Source organism: Oncorhynchus kisutch, linkage group LG22 (genome assembly GCF_002021735.2).
Source record: "Oncorhynchus kisutch isolate 150728-3 linkage group LG22, Okis_V2, whole genome shotgun sequence".
Taxonomy (NCBI): domain Eukaryota; kingdom Metazoa; phylum Chordata; class Actinopteri; order Salmoniformes; family Salmonidae; genus Oncorhynchus; species Oncorhynchus kisutch.
The window spans coordinates 41,351,921-41,372,221 of record NC_034195.2 but is presented as its reverse complement, the minus strand read 5'-3'; the positions used below and the strand labels follow the sequence as shown (position 1 = coordinate 41,372,221).

Below are 20,301 nucleotides of genomic sequence, written 5' to 3'. Positions count from 1 at the left end.
GTCGCTTTAGTAGCTGACTTGTATAGTGTAGAGTCATCCGCATACACATGGCTTTACTCAAAGTCAGTGGCATGTCCTTAGTAAAAATGTACACAAGGTCCAAAAGGAATTTGGCTTCCGCTCTAGCCCTAAGACTCATTTACAAGTAACAGTCACTGGCGAGGTCTGAAAACCATGACAGTTTACAATCTAGGGTTACTCCAAGCAGTTTAGTCATCTCAACTTGCTCAATTTCCACGTGACTTATTACAAGATTTAGTTGAGCTTTAGGGTTTAGTGAGTGTTTTGTTCCAAATACAATGCTTTCAGTCATTTCAGTCGCTGTAGTAGCTGACTTGTATAGTGTAGAGTCATCCGCATACACATGGCTTTACTCAAAGTCAGTGGCATGTCCTTAGTAAAAATGTACACAAGGTCCAAAAGGAATTTGGCTTCCGCTCTAGCCCTAAGACTCATTTACAAGTAACAGTCACTGGCGAGGTCTGAAAACACTACCTGCCGCCCTAAAATGAAACATGCATTGGCCGGGAATCGAACCCGGGCCTCCCGCGTGGCAGGCGAGAATTCTACCACTGAACCACCAATGCTTAGATAGAGTATTAAAGGGGGTTCCCGGCCTCAAACAATGCGAGTAGGTGGAGTGGCTAAAAAAAGAAGAACACCATTGTCAGGGAACAAGGAATTTCTCAAACTCAGTTGTGCCCGATTTTCCGGTCAAACAGTACTCCTCAAACAGTAGTCAAGGTGCAACAAAACTGTAGGACCTGCCTTGTTGATAGTGTTGTTAAGAAGGTAGAGCATCGCTTTATTATAGACAGACTTCTCCCTGTCTTAGCTACTACTGCGTCAATATGTTTTGACCATGACAGTTTACAATCTAGGGTTACTCCAAGCATTTTGGTCATCTCAACTTGCTCAATTTCCACGTGACTTATTACAAGATTTAGTTGAGCTTTAGGGTTTAGTGAGTGTTTTGTTCCAAATACAATGCTTTCAGTCATTTCAGTCGCTGTAGTAGCTGACGTGTATAGTGTAGAGTCATCCGCATACACATGGCTTTACTCAAAGTCAGTGGCATGTCGTTAGTAAAAATGTACACAAGGTCCAAAAGGAATTTGGCTTCCGCTCTAGCCCTAAGACTCTTTTACAAGTAACAGTCACTGGCGAGGTCTGAAAACACTACCTGCCGCCCTAAAATGAAACATGCATTGGCCGGGAATCAAACCCAGGCCTCCCGCGTGGCAGGCGAGAATTCTACCACTGAACCACCAATGATTAGATAGAGTATTAAACGGGGTTCCCGGTCTCAAACAATGCAAGTAGGTGGAGTGACTAAAAACAGAAGAACACCATTGTCAGGGAACAAGGAATTTCTCAAACTCAGTTGTGCCCGATTTTCCGGTCAAACAGTACTCCTCAAACAGTAGTCAAGGTGCAACAAAACTGTAGGACCTGCCTTGTTGATAGTGTTGTTAAGAAGGTAGAGCATCGCTTTATTATAGACAGACTTCTCCCTGTCTTAGCTACTACTGCGTCAATATGTTTTGACCATGACAGTTTACAATCTAGGGTTACTCCAAGCATTTTGGTCATCTTAACTTGCTCAATTTCCACGTGACTTATTACAAGATTTAGTTGAGCTTTAGGGTTTAGTGAGTGTTTTGTTCCAAATACAATGCTTTCAGTCATTTCAGTCGCTGTAGTAGCTGACGTGTATAGTGTAGAGTCATCCGCATACACATGGCTTTACTCAAAGTCAGTGGCATGTCGTTAGTAAAAATGTACACAAGGTCCAAAAGGAATTTGGCTTCCGCTCTAGCCCTAAGACTCTTTTACAAGTAACAAATCAAATCAAATCAAGTAACAGTCACTGGCGAGGTCTGAAAACCATGACAGTTTACAATCTAGGGTTACTCCAAGCAGTTTAGTCATCTCAACTTGCTCAATTTCCACGTGACTTATTACAAGATTTAGTTGAGCTTAAGGGTTTAGTGAGTGTTTTGTTCCAAATACAATGCTTTTAGTTTTATAAATATTTAGGGCTAACTTACTCCTTGCTACCCACTCTGAAACTAACTGCAGCTCTTTGTTGAGTGTTGCAGTCATTTCAGTCGCTTTAGTAGCTGACTTGTATAGTGTAGAGTCATCCGCATACACATGGCTTTACTCAAAGTCAGTGGCATGTCCTTAGTAAAAATGTACACAAGGTCCAAAAGGAATTTGGCTTCCGCTCTAGCCCTAAGACTCATTTACAAGTAACAGTCACTGGCGAGGTCTGAAAACCATGACAGTTTACAATCTAGGGTTACTCCAAGCAGTTTAGTCATCTCAACTTGCTCAATTTCCACGTGACTTATTACAAGATTTAGTTGAGCTTTAGGGTTTAGTGAGTGTTTTGTTCCAAATACAATGCTTTCAGTCATTTCAGTCGCTGTAGTAGCTGACTTGTATAGTGTAGAGTCATCCGCATACACATGGCTTTACTCAAAGTCAGTGGCATGTCCTTAGTAAAAATGTACACAAGGTCCAAAAGGAATTTGGCTTCCGCTCTAGCCCTAAGACTCATTTACAAGTAACAGTCACTGGCGAGGTCTGAAAACACTACCTGCCGCCCTAAAATGAAACATGCATTGGCCGGGAATCGAACCCGGGCCTCCCGCGTGGCAGGCGAGAATTCTACCACTGAACCACCAATGCTTAGATAGAGTATTAAAGGGGGTTCCCGGCCTCAAACAATGCGAGTAGGTGGAGTGGCTAAAAAAAGAAGAACACCATTGTCAGGGAACAAGGAATTTCTCAAACTCAGTTGTGCCCGATTTTCCGGTCAAACAGTACTCCTCAAACAGTAGTCAAGGTGCAACAAAACTGTAGGACCTGCCTTGTTGATAGTGTTGTTAAGAAGGTAGAGCATCGCTTTATTATAGACAGACTTCTCCCTGTCTTAGCTACTACTGCGTCAATATGTTTTGACCATGACAGTTTACAATCTAGGGTTACTCCAAGCATTTTGGTCATCTCAACTTGCTCAATTTCCACGTGACTTATTACAAGATTTAGTTGAGCTTTAGGGTTTAGTGAGTGTTTTGTTCCAAATACAATGCTTTCAGTCATTTCAGTCGCTGTAGTAGCTGACGTGTATAGTGTAGAGTCATCCGCATACACATGGCTTTACTCAAAGTCAGTGGCATGTCGTTAGTAAAAATGTACACAAGGTCCAAAAGGAATTTGGCTTCCGCTCTAGCCCTAAGACTCTTTTACAAGTAACAAATCAAATCAAATCAAGTAACAGTCACTGGCGAGGTCTGAAAACCATGACAGTTTACAATCTAGGGTTACTCCAAGCAGTTTAGTCATCTCAACTTGCTCAATTTCCACGTGACTTATTACAAGATTTAGTTGAGCTTAAGGGTTTAGTGAGTGTTTTGTTCCAAATACAATGCTTTTAGTTTTATAAATATTTAGGGCTAACTTACTCCTTGCTACCCACTCTGAAACTAACTGCAGCTCTTTGTTGAGTGTTGCAGTCATTTCAGTCGCTTTAGTAGCTGACTTGTATAGTGTAGAGTCATCCGCATACACATGGCTTTACTCAAAGTCAGTGGCATGTCCTTAGTAAAAATGTACACAAGGTCCAAAAGGAATTTGGCTTCCGCTCTAGCCCTAAGACTCATTTACAAGTAACAGTCACTGGCGAGGTCTGAAAACACTACCTGCCGCCCTAAAATGAAACATGCATTGGCCGGGAATCGAACCCAGGCCTCCCGCGTGGCAGGCGAGAATTCTACCACTGAACCACCAATGCTTAGATAGATTATTAAACTGGGTTCCCGGCCTCAAACAATGCGAGTAGGTGGAGTGGCTAAAAAAAGAAGAACACCATTGTCAGGGAACAAGGAATTTCTCAAACTCAGTTGTGCCCGATTTTCCGGTCAAACAGTACTCCTCAAACAGTAGTCAAGGTGCAACAAAACTGTAGGACCTGCCTTGTTGATAGTGTTGTTAAGAAGGTAGAGCATCGCTTTATTATAGACAGACTTCTCCCTGTCTTAGCTACTACTGCGTCAATATGTTTTGACCATGACAGTTTACAATCTAGGGTTACTCCAAGCATTTTGGTCATCTCAACTTGCTCAATTTCCACGTGACTTATTACAAGATTTAGTTGAGCTTTAGGGTTTAGTGAGTGTTTTGTTCCAAATACAATGCTTTCAGTCATTTCAGTCGCTGTAGTAGCTGACTTGTATAGTGTAGAGTCATCCGCATACACATGGCTTTACTCAAAGTCAGTGGCATGTCCTTAGTAAAAATGTACACAAGGTCCAAAAGGAATTTGGCTTCCGCTCTAGCCCTAAGACTCATTTACAAGTAACAGTCACTGGCGAGGTCTGAAAACACTACCTGCCGCCCTAAAATGAAACATGCATTGGCCGGGAATCGAACCCGGGCCTCCCGCGTGGCAGGCGAGAATTCTACCACTGAACCACCAATGCTTAGATAGAGTATTAAAGGGGGTTCCCGGCCTCAAACAATGCGAGTAGGTGGAGTGGTGTAGAGAAATGCTAATTCTTATGTAGGTGACCAAACTATTGTTGATAAAGGGCTACCACTCAGAGTTGAGCCTGTGGGGTCCCCTACAGGATAGCTCCCGCATTACACTAATGGCCAAAACCAGCGCACACACACAGGATCTCCGTTGTCTCTGAACGTTGAATGCCCGAAGAGGATTCTACGATGACGGACAGACTACTGAGCCAATGGCGGAAGACTACAGACTACACCCCAGATGAACCAATCCAAAGATCCGATCTTCCAGAATCAACCTACATTCTTTCCTATATAATAGTGGTGTACTGATTGTAACGGTCTCTTCTTCGTCTGCGCTTCCGTACGAACCAGCGGGAGAGCCGTAATTACGCTGTTCTAGATATCTTCACTCTGAATAAACTGTAGCTTGTCATACAATTTACCACCTTGTCTGAATCGATCCTTGACCGACTCGTCCGTCTACATATCCAATTACTAACAGAAATGGTAGCAGAGGATGGTTTACTAACGATCCAGTCGAAGTGAGTTGATTTGGGTGTGGAGAAGGCGAGTTGGGGAAAGGACGATTCATTAAATAAATAAGAAAGACGGGTGAAGACTTTCGGGGGAGGGCAACAATTCTGCTCAACTCGGAAAACTGATTTCAAGGTGCACCATATAAAAATAAGGTAAGCAAAAGCCTGTTAAATCAAACTTTGCATATTGTCGAATAGTCTGTCCAAATTTTTATCAGTTTTTCCGAGTAAGTATGAATTCTTGTGTAAATTTATAATTTGCTGACGAGTCGAAATAACAGTGTATGTGAACATATGTAGTAACGAACCGGCGACGGCCGGTGTGATTTAAATCATTGATGAGATATCAGTCCGGTCAGCACAGTCTGCTAGCTTTCAATGATGAGTGATCACTGTTTTGTCTTTGTTAGTTCCGATAGGGGTCGGGAATAGAGATCAGTAGGGGATAGCTAATTACTATTCTTCAAATCTGGCACCGAGGGGGATAAATTGTAATTTTATCCTGTGGCCCGGTACGGCTCAGTCTGATAGAGATTCACCGATAGGGGTCGGACATGTGTGTTAGTTCCGATAGGGGTCGGGAATAGAGATCAGTAGGGGATAGCTAATTACTATTCTTCAAATCTGGCACCGAGGGGGATAAATTGTAATTTTATCCTGTGGCCCGGTACGGCTCAGTCTGATAGAGATTCACCGATAGGGGTCGGACATGTGTGTTAGTTCCGATAGGGGTCGGGAATAGAGATCAGTAGGGGATAGCTAATTACTATTCTTCAAATCTGGCACCGAGGGGGATAAATTGTAATTTTATCCTGTGGCCCGGTACGGCTCAGTCTGATAGAGATTCACCGATAGGGGTCGGACATGTGTGTTAGTTCCGATAGGGGTCGGGAATAGAGATCAGTAGGGGATAGCTAATTACTATTCTTCAAATCTGGCGCCGAAGGGGATAAATTGTAATTTTATCCCGTGACCCGGTACGGCTCAGTCTGATAGAGATTCACCGATAGGGGTCGGACATGTGTAATAATTCTGATAGGGGTCAGCTCGATAGGGATCAGGAATAGAGATCAGTAGGGGATAGCTAATTACTATTCTTCAAATCTGGCGCCGATGGGGATAAGTTGTAATTTTATCCTGTGGTCCGGTACGGCTCAGTCTGATAGAAATTCACTGATAAGGATCGGCTTTCAGGGGTCAGAGATATAACGTGCTGTTTTGTCTTGTTTTGTCTATTTGTAACTGTTTATGTTATGTTATGTTAAAATGCAATGTGGTTGTAATTGTTTCCATTAAGATTGTTGGTGGTTAGATAGAGGGAGAGAGAGAGAATTATAATAAGGGATATTGGATAAATCCGAAACTTCTATATTGTACCTATGTACCTATGTTAATAGGTACATGTATAAATGTATAATCAGGAATGAAATGACTGATGTATAATTGAAATAATATCTGAATATAATATTTAAATATTGAGACTAAATAGTCGAATAGATCCCTTGGTTGTGCGCTCCACAAATGCTATACCAGCCCATGCGGTTTTTCTCAACCTGAATATACGAAGGAGAAGCTCTGAGATAAGGCAGAGCACGAGCAATAGTGTCTCTTCGAATACCTCGTGGGCATTAATCAACGTCGGGCGAAGTATATGCTAACTATATTCAGATAGAAGGAGAGAATTTCGATTAAAACTACGATTAAATTCCGATTGAATTAAATTAAATTACGTTTAAAGCAAATTCACAATGGCGAACCCCAATACTCCAAAGCTGAGGTTTAATGAGTTCCTAGAACAAAAAATTGAATATAGATCAGGGGGAAAGGAACGATGGACGCCTATAAAGAAAGTTTGGGAGGGATTGAAGTTAAGATGGACACAAGCAGGTTATCTAGGGGGGTGGCCGCCAACAGGGGCCCAGCTGAAAACAATGGAATGTGAGTTGAGAGGGACGTAGCAGGAGGCCAGAGACAAGGAAGTTGATAAATAAAAGCCATGTATTTAAGAACCAAGGGACCAAACAGAGAATGAACAGAAGGCGGGGCCATTGCGTCTCCCACTGGTCTGCTTACTGGCGTAAATGAAGATTTGCAAGAATCAAATCCTGTGCATGAAACACGCTTGATATTCAGTAATATTGAGGGGGGTGCATGACTGTTGGAAAGAGTGTTAAACTCTATTAACGCAAATTTCTTTTTGCGGATTTATATTATGAGGTTTGAACTATACTAATGTTGTAGAATTACATAATCAACATCTGAACATACTTACGTTAAACATTAATTGAGCCACTGAGTAATAGATAAGCTGTACACTAGGTACGGGGCGAAGGGTGTGGTCGATGTAAGACGGGAGTGGTGTTCTAACCAAATTATTTAGTTATTTTAATTCATTTATACAAGTACTTCCCGGGTATTGATTTTGGTTTGATTGTTCAGATAACATCATTGAAATTAAACAGGAGGTCAAGGTATACTAACATTAGAATCTGTTTTCATTATGGAGAACTATGAAAGGCCCGCAGAGTGGATTGCAGGCTGAGGTTTTTATGTTAAAGGGACAGTGCACATTTATCACAGTTGTGTGTGTCTGTCTAATGGCTGGGTATTTAAGAAGTATTTTTGGGAGAAAATTTGGAGAAAAACGAATAAGACATGAAACATCGAGACAAATTATTTGAGTTTGAGGGGATTATCATAATTATTAGGTTTTGTTTTTGTAGTAAATGTTTGGGTTAAGGGGATTTCCATGTTCCCAGAGACATGATATTTTAAAGAGGCACGCTCACATATGGAACCTTTATGAGTTTTTTATTTTATGAGTTTTAATTACACAAGTGATTTTTATTTTATTTTAAGGATAAAGGGTTCTTTAATATGTCTAATATGGTATGGAACACGAATGTGGGGGGATGGTGTAACCCGTGACCGGATTTCATGGCTCTCTCGGGTGGTCTGATCAGCCACAAGGGGGTGCCATTTGAATAATACATTTGTGGTCATGGGTAATACTGTTTAAAAAAATAAAAATAAAAAATAAAATGGATATTTTTTTTGAAATTAAATTTTTTAAGGTAACTTAATTATAGTGGAGTTTACTAAACCTATATAAAGACTTTAGTAATTGCCACCATAGACATGTTTTTCTAAAAATAAAAAATCCATGAGTTTAGATAAAGCCAAACAGTGAGACATTTAGTTAAAATGTGGAAACATGGGAAAAGGCAGACAGATGAGCCCTCCCCCGCACTGCAGAGACCTTGACGGTTGGAGAGGAGAAGTTTTAGAAGGGAGCCAGGACGAGCAAAGATAACGGAGTGTGTAGATAACAGTCACTGAGTGGAGACAAAAGGGAGAATTGGACATGTGGGAAATTTAAAGGGGCGCTCCTACATTATAATGTCAGAACAGAAGGATAATATACTAATCTTACCTAAGTCATTATTTAGAGTAGGTAAAGTTGTTACCTGGGCAAAGCCAGGTATCAAAAGGGGGATAGGTAAATTGTGGTCTAGGATAGGATGGGGCCTATTGGATAAACGAATATTTTTTTTAAATGTAGCTAACAAATGGGCATAGAAGTTAAAGATAGAATCAGATAAAAGATGAGAAACTGTTTGTTAACCAAGCCTGTATGTCCAGCATTTTATGCATTATAGGTGAACTGCAGGTGAAGTCACTCAATCCAGTCCCAGAGGCTTGTTGGGGGGACCATACCAAGGTCTCCTGGTGGCAGCTAGCTGAAAGAGCTACCCGGATTCATATCGCACGGTGGGAGGGTAAGACACACTGACACTATCGAACAATAAACAGTGTTCGAGAGGAGAACTGGAATTAACAGAATTCCGGGGGCCATCTCTCGAATGAAGAAAATCCTCCCTGTCCTGTCACCCCTGTTTTTGTTCATAGAAGTGAAGATGTGTCTGGCTCTTGCTAAGTGATGTGTTCTCGGGGAAAGGGTGGGGCTTCACATGGAAGCTGTTTGTCTGAGCGGTCTTATCGTGGGTGACATCCCAAATAACACAGCTCCGGATGAATCAGTACCCGAAGCCTCAGCTGGTTTGACCACCCTGGATCACGGGTTGACAGAAAACACTGGGGTGGATACTTCTGATTAATTGGGTTGGATAATATGTTTAGAAAATGGGGAAAATATTATGATCACTGTATTATGGGCTACATTCACCTGTGTGACTGTTTTAGTTTTATGGGGCTGTTGTCTAACTCCCTGTCTATGAGGCCTTATTTCCAGGACTCTGGAGAAATCGATGGAAATAGATGGTGATGTACCAGCGGATTCCAGGTTCTGACCCGTGGAATGCTGAATGTATGTCTACAGAACAAGTGGACGAAAATTATAAATGAAATTATATTAAATTGGGAGGGTGTCCGTATGGGGATTACAGGATAACCGACTTGGGACAGTTCTGGGATTGGAAGAGAGGGTATCCTTATAGCATAGGGGATCCCACAAAGGTGGATAGGCTTTTCATGATATGGGAAAACCTGGGAGCACTGTTGAACTTTGTAAAGGTGATGAAATCTTGCTAACCATCAAAACTATTAAGCTCTCTGATGCAGGCACTTACACCCTCGGACTACAAAGGACCGGGACAGACACGATGGGTGTGTTTTCTATTAAGGTGCTGCCAAAACCAGAGGTCCCAGATGAACCAGGGCCAGACACACTCCTCTACCACCCCTGGACCGAACCTGCCACCACTGTATTAAAAAATCCCATTCAGGTAATTAATGTTAGACTATTCAGCTATTGATCAATTAGGCACTGAGACTGGTGTTATTGGTAGGGACAATTTGTGGCTTTCTTATGAGGTACAGTTAAGACCCTGAAAAGAAAGGACTACATGAGTTACATGAAACATTGGTCATGATGGACCTGTTCTGGCTACACACCCATTTGCTATAGGAGAAGGAGAGGGGTGGTTGTGTATTCTGAGAGGTTTATACCTGGTTGAGGCCAATTCAACTCTCTGTTCCTCTTTGAGCCTTGTGTTTCCTACAGTACCTCCTCATCGGGCCCCTTGGGGTGTTGAGGCATATGGGGGCAATTACAGTTGCATCACGGGTACAGGTAATGGCATTGATTATGGGAGATTGCCTGAAGCTGATTGCAGTAGTAACATAACCATTAATTCCACTTGGCCAGTTACAGGCCTAAACCAAACTAGTGGTCTGGCTGATGTGTGGTGGATCTGTGGACCCAAAAGAGTGCTGAGACTCATTCTTAGAGGAGACTGGCAAGGTACGTGTGCTCTGACCAGTTTGATAATTCCACTGACCATTGTTGATGTTACTGCTGAACAGTTGTTGGGTTCTGTATCCAGGGGACCTGAAAACATTCCATCCCATGGGAGACATAGAAGTAGTGCTCCATGGACAGAGGATGTAGTTGACATACACACTAACCTGTTGGGAGTGCCGGTGGGGGTTCCTCATGAGCTTCAGGCCTTGGGCAGGAATGATGGATTATAGGTCCAGCCATGGTGGATGCAAGACAGACTGCATGGATTCATTACATCTACTATGATCAACAGCGTTTTGTTAATTACCCCCGTGATGCACTCACTGGTATGTCTGAACAGTTTGAGGCCATATCTAGGGTTGCCAGACAGAATAGACTTGCTTTGGATATGCTTCTTGCCAGTCAGGGGGGCGTATGCAAGATGTTCGGTGAACAATGTTGCACGTATATTCCTAATAACACCAGTCCAGATAGTAGTATATCTAAGGCCCTTAGTGGGCTTGATGCACTATCTGCTGAGATGTGGACCATGGCGGGGGTGGAGGAGTCTGGCCTGTTCTCTTGAGTGGGAGCCTGGTTTTGGTAAGTAAACTAGAATGGTGGTTACTGGATTTCTGACCCTAATTTTTGTTATTTGACGTGTTGTGCTGCTTGCATCATACCGTGTTTTAAGAAGTCTGTTACAGATGTGGTGAAGGCTTCAGGCATGATGATGCCTTTGCTTGATGCTCCAGTTGGAGATGCTGATACTGAAGCATGCTTTCAGGGGAGGATGAGACTGACTGAGGATGACCCATGGTATGCTGTGGGCGAGGTAGTAGAATAAATCTTACACCACCACAGTTCCTTGTTATACATCTTTATGATGGGTTTTCTTTCCAGTATGTTTGTTCTCCCTGTTGTGAAGGTTTTGAGTCCCTGGGTGGCATGAAGCCCAACTGGTGCAGGATAGGAGTAGCTGAGAGGACCAGATGGTTTATAATAATGCTTTGCTTTGTTTTACTCTGTTTTCCATGACCAAAGTTTTATCCGGTATCTTACATGTCAATAAACAATAAAGTGTTATCCTGTTTTTGCTAAGTGACACCCTTGTGGGTGTCAAAAGGGGGACTTAAATTTCACACAAATTTTTTTTTTAATGTGCTGTTTTTGAATGAGCTGTTCTCTTTTGACATGAAGGTATTTTAAACTCTGTGACTGTTATATGATTCATTGCTGAGTTTTTGTTCACACCCTGGGGGGTGTGAAAAAGAGGGATTATTGGTTCCTGTGTTTTACATTATAGCCATTACCATATATATGATTGAATATTATCTGCTGTTGGCTTGTGTTGATGTATGCAAGTGTTATGCAACATAGCTGACTTGAAACATTGTTAAAAGTGTCAGGGCCAGGGGACTTTCTCATGCTGGAAAAATACAGAAGGGAGGGCACATTCAGAGCGTGGGGTTGCGAGAACAAGCGTTTTTTGTTGTTGTTGTTGTTAGATAACAGGAGCCAGGTGCGTGATAACGGTATGGAGCATGAGAGCCTGGCTGCAACTTCTCTTATGACATTCCAGAATCGCATTGCAGTAGATATGCTACTGGCGGAGAAAGGTGGAGCTTGTACTATGTTTGGTGAACAGTGTTGCACTTTCATCCCTAGTAACACAGCCTCCGATGGTAGCTTGACCATGGCCCTAGAAGGTTTGAGGACGCTTAATGGTAAAATGAAATCTCATTCTGGGATGGATACCTCTATGTGGGGACTCCTGGATGAGTGCGTTTGGTAAATATAAAACCCTGGTGTCCTCCATTTTGGTATCCATTTCGGTGTTCGCTGCCATTTTAGTTCTCTGTGGATGCTGTTGCATTCCATGCATCCGTCCCCTTGCCACTAGGGTTATCTCTAAAGCCATTGACCCTTCCTCCCCTTCCCAGATGTTTCCTCTGCTGGATAAAGACCTACATGAATTCGAGGAGGAGAGTGCCTATTTAGGTTTACATTATATCTGCTGTTGCCTTATGGGGATGTATGTATGTGTTATGCAAGTGGATCATTCCGCCTGACTTGCCTAGTTTAAGTCACATCTCTTTGGAGATGTGAAGAGAGGGAATCACAACTTTTTCCTGCGGGAAAAAAGTTGGCTTATGTAGACAAGCATTTACTTTTATTTTGAGCTGTTGTTCTCCGCTCTGTAAAATGAGGGTTGTAAGTTCCTAGGTGGCTGGTAGCCAACTTAGTACATAGTGGGATTGAATGGAGAACATGATGTAATACATATATATCTATTTCTGTTTAAAACCGTGCCTTATTTCATAGTCCCATTGGGAGAAGTTTCTCTTTGTGTCTGGATCCAGTTAGGTTGTGTCACGTCTCTGGTGAGACGTGAAGAGAGGGTTTTGTAGAGAAATGCTAATTCTTATGTAGGTGACCAAACTATTGTTGATAAAGGGCTACCACTCAGAGTTGAGCCTGTGGGGTCCCCTACAGGATAGCTCCCGCATTACACTAATGGCCAAAACCAGCGCACACACACAGGATCTCCGTTGTCTCTGAACGTTGAATGCCCGAAGAGGATTCTACGATGACGGACAGACTACTGAGCCAATGGCGGAAGACTACAGACTACACCCCAGATGAACCAATCCAAAGATCCGATCTTCCAGAATCAACCTACATTCTTTCCTATATAATAGTGGTGTACTGATTGTAACGGTCTCTTCTTCGTCTGCGCTTCCGTACGAACCAGCGGGAGAGCCGTAATTACGCTGTTCTAGATATCTTCACTCTGAATAAACTGTAGCTTGTCATACAATTTACCACCTTGTCTGAATCGATCCTTGACCGACTCGTCCGTCTACATATCCAATTACTAACAGTGGCTAAAAAAAGAAGAACACCATTGTCAGGGAACAAGGAATTTCTCAAACTCAGTTGTGCCCGATTTTCCGGTCAAACAGTACTCCTCAAACAGTAGTCAAGGTGCAGCAAAACTGTAGGACCTGCCTTGTTGATAGTGTTGTTAAGAAGGTAGAGCATCGCTTTATTATAGACAGACTTCTCCCTGTCTTAGCTACTACTGCGTCAATATGTTTTGACCATGACAGTTTACAATCTAGGGTTACTCCAAGCATTTTGGTCATCTCAACTTGCTCAATTTCCACGTGACTTATTACAAGATTTAGTTGAGCTTTAGGGTTTAGTGAGTGTTTTGTTCCAAATACAATGCTTTCAGTCATTTCAGTCGCTGTAGTAGCTGACGTGTATAGTGTAGAGTCATCCGCATACACATGGCTTTACTCAAAGTCAGTGGCATGTCGTTAGTAAAAATGTACACAAGGTCCAAAAGGAATTTGGCTTCCGCTCTAGCCCTAAGACTCTTTTACAAGTAACAAATCAAATCAAATCAAGTAACAGTCACTGGCGAGGTCTGAAAACCATGACAGTTTACAATCTAGGGTTACTCCAAGCAGTTTAGTCATCTCAACTTGCTCAATTTCCACGTGACTTATTACAAGATTTAGTTGAGCTTAAGGGTTTAGTGAGTGTTTTGTTCCAAATACAATGCTTTTAGTTTTATAAATATTTAGGGCTAACTTACTCCTTGCTACCCACTCTGAAACTAACTGCAGCTCTTTGTTGAGTGTTGCAGTCATTTCAGTCGCTTTAGTAGCTGACTTGTATAGTGTAGAGTCATCCGCATACACATGGCTTTACTCAAAGTCAGTGGCATGTCCTTAGTAAAAATGTACACAAGGTCCAAAAGGAATTTGGCTTCCGCTCTAGCCCTAAGACTCATTTACAAGTAACAGTCACTGGCGAGGTCTGAAAACACTACCTGCCGCCCTAAAATGAAACATGCATTGGCCGGGAATCGAACCCGGGCCTCCCGCGTGGCAGGCGAGAATTCTACCACTGAACCACCAATGCTTAGATATAGTGTTAAAGGGGGTTCCCGGCCTCAAACAATGCGAGTAGGTGGAGTGGCTAAAAAAAGAAGAACACCATTGTCAGGGAACAAGGAATTTCTCAAACTCAGTTGTGCCCGATTTTCCGGTCAAACAGTACTCCTCAAACAGTAGTCAAGGTGCAACAAAACTGTAGGACCTGCCTTGTTGATAGTGTTGTTAAGAAGGTAGAGCATCGCTTTATTATAGACAGACTTCTCCCTGTCTTAGCTACTACTGCGTCAATATGTTTTGACCATGACAGTTTACAATCTAGGGTTACTCCAAGCATTTTGGTCATCTCAACTTGCTCAATTTCCACGTGACTTATTACAAGATTTAGTTGAGCTTTAGGGTTTAGTGAGTGTTTTGTTCCAAATACAATGCTTTCAGTCATTTCAGTCGCTGTAGTAGCTGACGTGTATAGTGTAGAGTCATCCGCATACACATGGCTTTACTCAAAGTCAGTGGCATGTCGTTAGTAAAAATGTACACAAGGTCCAAAAGGAATTTGGCTTACGCTCTAGCCCTAAGACTCTTTTACAAGTAACAAATCAAATCAAATCAAGTAACAGTCACTGGCGAGGTCTGAAAACCATGACAGTTTACAATCTAGGGTTACTCCAAGCAGTTTAGTCATCTCAACTTGCTCAATTTCCACGTGACTTATTACAAGATTTAGTTGAGCTTAAGGGTTTAGTGAGTGTTTTGTTCCAAATACAATGCTTTTAGTTTTATAAATATTTAGGGCTAACTTACTCCTTGCTACCCACTCTGAAACTAACTGCAGCTCTTTGTTGAGTGTTGCAGTCATTTCAGTCGCTTTAGTAGCTGACTTGTATAGTGTAGAGTCATCCGCATACACATGGCTTTACTCAAAGTCAGTGGCATGTCCTTAGTAAAAATGTACACAAGGTCCAAAAGGAATTTGGCTTCCGCTCTAGCCCTAAGACTCATTTACAAGTAACAGTCACTGGCGAGGTCTGAAAACCATGACAGTTTACAATCTAGGGTTACTCCAAGCAGTTTAGTCATCTCAACTTGCTCAATTTCCACGTGACTTATTACAAGATTTAGTTGAGCTTTAGGGTTTAGTGAGTGTTTTGTTCCAAATACAATGCTTTCAGTCATTTCAGTCGCTGTAGTAGCTGACTTGTATAGTGTAGAGTCATCCGCATACACATGGCTTTACTCAAAGTCAGTGGCATGTCCTTAGTAAAAATGTACACAAGGTCCAAAAGGAATTTGGCTTCCGCTCTAGCCCTAAGACTCATTTACAAGTAACAGTCACTGGCGAGGTCTGAAAACACTACCTGCCGCCCTAAAATGAAACATGCATTGGCCGGGAATCGAACCCAGGCCTCCCGCGTGGCAGGCGAGAATTCTACCACTGAACCACCAATGCTTAGATAGAGTATTAAAGGGGGTTCCCGGCCTCAAACAATGCGAGTAGGTGGAGTGGCTAAAAAAAGAAGAACACCATTGTCAGGGAACAAGGAATTTCTCAAACTCAGTTGTGCCCGATTTTCCGGTCAAACAGTACTCCTCAAACAGTAGTCAAGGTGCAACAAAACTGTAGGACCTGCCTTGTTGATAGTGTTGTTAAGAAGGTAGAGCATCGCTTTATTATAGACAGACTTCTCCCTGTCTTAGCTACTACTGCGTCAATATGTTTTGACCATGACAGTTTACAATCTAGGGTTACTCCAAGCATTTTGGTCATCTCAACTTGCTCAATTTCCACGTGACTTATTACAAGATTTAGTTGAGCTTTAGGGTTTAGTGAGTGTTTTGTTCCAAATACAATGCTTTCAGTCATTTCAGTCGCTGTAGTAGCTGACGTGTATAGTGTAGAGTCATCCGCATACACATGGCTTTACTCAAAGTCAGTGGCATGTCGTTAGTAAAAATGTACACAAGGTCCAAAAGGAATTTGGCTTCCGCTCTAGCCCTAAGACTCTTTTACAAGTAACAAATCAAATCAAATCAAGTAACAGTCACTGGCGAGGTCTGAAAACCATGACAGTTTACAATCTAGGGTTACTCCAAGCAGTTTAGTCATCTCAACTTGCTCAATTTCCACGTGACTTATTACAAGATTTAGTTGAGCTTAAGGGTTTAGTGAGTGTTTTGTTCCAAATACAATGCTTTTAGTTTTATAAATATTTAGGGCTAACTTACTCCTTGCTACCCACTCTGAAACTAACTGCAGCTCTTTGTTGAGTGTTGCAGTCATTTCAGTCGCTTTAGTAGCTGACTTGTATAGTGTAGAGTCATCCGCATACACATGGCTTTACTCAAAGTCAGTGGCATGTCCTTAGTAAAAATGTACACAAGGTCCAAAAGGAATTTGGCTTCCGCTCTAGCCCTAAGACTCATTTACAAGTAACAGTCACTGGCGAGGTCTGAAAACCATGACAGTTTACAATCTAGGGTTACTCCAAGCAGTTTAGTCATCTCAACTTGCTCAATTTCCACGTGACTTATTACAAGATTTAGTTGAGCTTTAGGGTTTAGTGAGTGTTTTGTTCCAAATACAATGCTTTCAGTCATTTCAGTCGCTGTAGTAGCTGACTTGTATAGTGTAGAGTCATCCGCATACACATGGCTTTACTCAAAGTCAGTGGCATGTCCTTAGTAAAAATGTACACAAGGTCCAAAAGGAATTTGGCTTCCGCTCTAGCCCTAAGACTCATTTACAAGTAACAGTCACTGGCGAGGTCTGAAAACACTACCTGCCGCCCTAAAATGAAACATGCATTGGCCGGGAATCGAACCCGGGCCTCCCGCGTGGCAGGCGAGAATTCTACCACTGAACCACCAATGCTTAGATATAGTGTTAAAGGGGGTTCCCGGCCTCAAACAATGCGAGTAGGTGGAGTGGCTAAAAAAAGAAGAACACCATTGTCAGGGAACAAGGAATTTCTCAAACTCAGTTGTGCCCGATTTTCCGGTCAAACAGTACTCCTCAAACAGTAGTCAAGGTGCAACAAAACTGTAGGACCTGCCTTGTTGATAGTGTTGTTAAGAAGGTAGAGCATCGCTTTATTATAGACAGACTTCTCCCTGTCTTAGCTACTACTGCGTCAATATGTTTTGACCATGACAGTTTACAATCTAGGGTTACTCCAAGCATTTTGGTCATCTCAACTTGCTCAATTTCCACGTGACTTATTACAAGATTTAGTTGAGCTTTAGGGTTTAGTGAGTGTTTTGTTCCAAATACAATGCTTTCAGTCATTTCAGTCGCTGTAGTAGCTGACGTGTATAGTGTAGAGTCATCCGCATACACATGGCTTTACTCAAAGTCAGTGGCATGTCGTTAGTAAAAATGTACACAAGGTCCAAAAGGAATTTGGCTTACGCTCTAGCCCTAAGACTCTTTTACAAGTAACAAATCAAATCAAATCAAGTAACAGTCACTGGCGAGGTCTGAAAACCATGACAGTTTACAATCTAGGGTTACTCCAAGCAGTTTAGTCATCTCAACTTGCTCAATTTCCACGTGACTTATTACAAGATTTAGTTGAGCTTAAGGGTTTAGTGAGTGTTTTGTTCCAAATACAATGCTTTTAGTTTTATAAATATTTAGGGCTAACTTACTCCTTGCTACCCACTCTGAAACTAACTGCAGCTCTTTGTTGAGTGTTGCAGTCATTTCAGTCGCTTTAGTAGCTGACTTGTATAGTGTAGAGTCATCCGCATACACATGGCTTTACTCAAAGTCAGTGGCATGTCCTTAGTAAAAATGTACACAAGGTCCAAAAGGAATTTGGCTTCCGCTCTAGCCCTAAGACTCATTTACAAGTAACAGTCACTGGCGAGGTCTGAAAACACTACCTGCCGCCCTAAAATGAAACATGCATTGGCCGGGAATCGAACTCGGGCCTCCCGCGTGGCAGGCGAGAATTCTACCACTGAACCACCAATGCTTAGATAGAGTATTAAAGGGGGTTCCCGGCCTCAAACAATGCGAGTAGGTGGAGTGGCTAAAAAAAGAAGAACACCATTGTCAGGGAACAAGGAATTTCTCAAACTCAGTTGTGCCCGATTTTCCGGTCAAACAGTACTCCTCAAACAGTAGTCAAGGTGCAACAAAACTGTAGGACCTGCCTTGTTGATAGTGTTGTTAAGAAGGTAGAGCATCGCTTTATTATAGACAGACTTCTCCCTGTCTTAGCTACTACTGCGTCAATATGTTTTGACCATGACAGTTTACAATCTAGGGTTACTCCAAGCATTTTGGTCATCTCAACTTGCTCAATTTCCACGTGACTTATTACAAGATTTAGTTGAGCTTTAGGGTTTAGTGAGTGTTTTGTTCCAAATACAATGCTTTCAGTCATTTCAGTCGCTGTAGTAGCTGACTTGTATAGTGTAGAGTCATCCGCATACACATGGCTTTACTCAAAGTCAGTGGCATGTCCTTAGTAAAAATGTACACAAGGTCCAAAAGGAATTTGGCTTCCGCTCTAGCCCTAAGACTCATTTACAAGTAACAGTCACTGGCGAGGTCTGAAAACACTACCTGCCGCCCTAAAATGAAACATGCATTGGCCGGGAATCGAACCCGGGCCTCCCGCGTGGCAGGCGAGAATTCTACCACTGAACCACCAATGCTTAGATAGAGTATTAAAGGGGGTTCCCGGCCTCAAACAATGCGAGTAGGTGGAGTGGCTAAAAAAAGAAGAACACCATTGTCAGGGAACAAGGAATTTCTCAAACTCAGTTGTGCCCGATTTTCCGGTCAAACAGTACTCCTCAAACAGTAGTCAAGGTGCAACAAAACTGTAGGACCTGCCTTGTTGATAGTGTTGTTAAGAAGGTAGAGCATCGCTTTATTATAGACAGACTTCTCCCTGTCTTAGCTACTACTGCGTCAATATGTTTTGACCATGACAGTTTACAATCTAGGGTTACTCCAAGCATTTTGGTCATCTCAACTTGCTCAATTTCCACGTGACTTATTACAAGATTTAGTTGAGCTTTAGGGTTTAGTGAGTGTTTTGTTCCAAATACAATGCTTTCAGTCATTTCAGTCGCTGTAGTAGCTGACGTGTATAGTGTAGAGTCATCCGCATACACATGGCTTTACTCAAAGTCAGTGGCATGTCGTTAGTAAAAATGTACACAAGGTCCAAAAGGAATTTGGCTTACGCTCTAGCCCTAAGACTCTTTTACAAGTAACAAATCAAATCAAATCAAGTAACAGTCACTGGCGAGGTCTGAAAACCATGACAGTTTACAATCTAGGGTTACTCCAAGCAGTTTAGTCATCTCAACTTGCTCAATTTCCACGTGACTTATTACAAGATTTAGTTGAGCTTAAGGGTTTAGTGAGTGTTTTGTTCCAAATACAATGCTTTTAGTTTTATAAATATTTAGGGCTAACTTACTCCTTGCTACCCACTCTGAAACTAACTGCAGCTCTTTGTTGAGTGTTGCAGTCATTTCAGTCGCTTTAGTAGCTGACTTGTATAGTGTAGAGTCATCCGCATACACATGGCTTTACTCAAAGTCAGTGGCATGTCCTTAGTAAAAATGTACACAAGGTCCAAAAGGAATTTGGCTTCCGCTCTAGCCCTAAGACTCATTTACAAGTAACAGTCACTGGCGAGGTCTGAAAACACTACCTGCCGCCCTAAAATGAAACATGCATTGGCCGGGAATCGAACCCGGGCCTCCCGCGTGGCAGGCGAGAATTCTACCACTGAACCACCAATGCTTAGATAGAGTATTAAAGGGGGTTCCCGGCCTCAAACAATGCGAGTAGGTGGAGTGGCTAAAAAAAGAAGAACACCATTGTCAGGGAACAAGGAATTTCTCAAACTCAGTTGTGCCCGATTTTCCGGTCAAACAGTACTCCTCAAACAGTAGTCAAGGTGCAACAAAACTGTAGGACCTGCCTTGTTGATAGTGTTGTTAAGAAGGTAGAGCATCGCTTTATTATAGACAGACTTCTCCCTGTCTTAGCTACTACTGCGTCAATATGTTTTGACCATGACAGTTTACAATCTAGGGTTACTCCAAGCATTTTGGTCATCTC

The 20,301-nt window shown here is 42.2% G+C and overlaps 11 non-coding genes across 11 annotated transcripts; all 11 read right to left on the bottom strand.

Annotated features, from left to right (window-relative positions):
* Positions 1-516: 516 nt before the first annotated feature.
* Positions 517-587, bottom strand: trnag-gcc (transfer RNA glycine (anticodon GCC)). The gene has a single exon. It is a non-coding gene; the product is annotated as a tRNA-Gly (tRNA).
* Positions 588-1,204: 617 nt separating this feature from the next.
* Positions 1,205-1,275, bottom strand: trnag-gcc (transfer RNA glycine (anticodon GCC)). The gene has a single exon. It is a non-coding gene; the product is annotated as a tRNA-Gly (tRNA).
* A 1,351-nt stretch (positions 1,276-2,626) lies between these two features.
* trnag-gcc (transfer RNA glycine (anticodon GCC)) lies at positions 2,627-2,697 on the bottom strand. The gene has a single exon. It is a non-coding gene; the product is annotated as a tRNA-Gly (tRNA).
* A 1,034-nt stretch (positions 2,698-3,731) lies between these two features.
* trnag-gcc (transfer RNA glycine (anticodon GCC)) lies at positions 3,732-3,802 on the bottom strand. Its single transcript has one exon. It is a non-coding gene; the product is annotated as a tRNA-Gly (tRNA).
* A 617-nt stretch (positions 3,803-4,419) lies between these two features.
* Positions 4,420-4,490, bottom strand: trnag-gcc (transfer RNA glycine (anticodon GCC)). Its single transcript has one exon. It is a non-coding gene; the product is annotated as a tRNA-Gly (tRNA).
* Positions 4,491-14,167: 9,677 nt separating this feature from the next.
* Positions 14,168-14,238, bottom strand: trnag-gcc (transfer RNA glycine (anticodon GCC)). Its single transcript has one exon. It is a non-coding gene; the product is annotated as a tRNA-Gly (tRNA).
* A 1,351-nt stretch (positions 14,239-15,589) lies between these two features.
* trnag-gcc (transfer RNA glycine (anticodon GCC)) lies at positions 15,590-15,660 on the bottom strand. The gene has a single exon. It is a non-coding gene; the product is annotated as a tRNA-Gly (tRNA).
* A 1,351-nt stretch (positions 15,661-17,011) lies between these two features.
* trnag-gcc (transfer RNA glycine (anticodon GCC)) lies at positions 17,012-17,082 on the bottom strand. The gene has a single exon. It is a non-coding gene; the product is annotated as a tRNA-Gly (tRNA).
* Positions 17,083-18,116: 1,034 nt separating this feature from the next.
* trnag-gcc (transfer RNA glycine (anticodon GCC)) lies at positions 18,117-18,187 on the bottom strand. Its single transcript has one exon. It is a non-coding gene; the product is annotated as a tRNA-Gly (tRNA).
* A 617-nt stretch (positions 18,188-18,804) lies between these two features.
* Positions 18,805-18,875, bottom strand: trnag-gcc (transfer RNA glycine (anticodon GCC)). The gene has a single exon. It is a non-coding gene; the product is annotated as a tRNA-Gly (tRNA).
* Positions 18,876-19,909: 1,034 nt separating this feature from the next.
* On the bottom strand, positions 19,910-19,980 carry trnag-gcc (transfer RNA glycine (anticodon GCC)). The gene has a single exon. It is a non-coding gene; the product is annotated as a tRNA-Gly (tRNA).
* Positions 19,981-20,301: the final 321 nt, after the last annotated feature.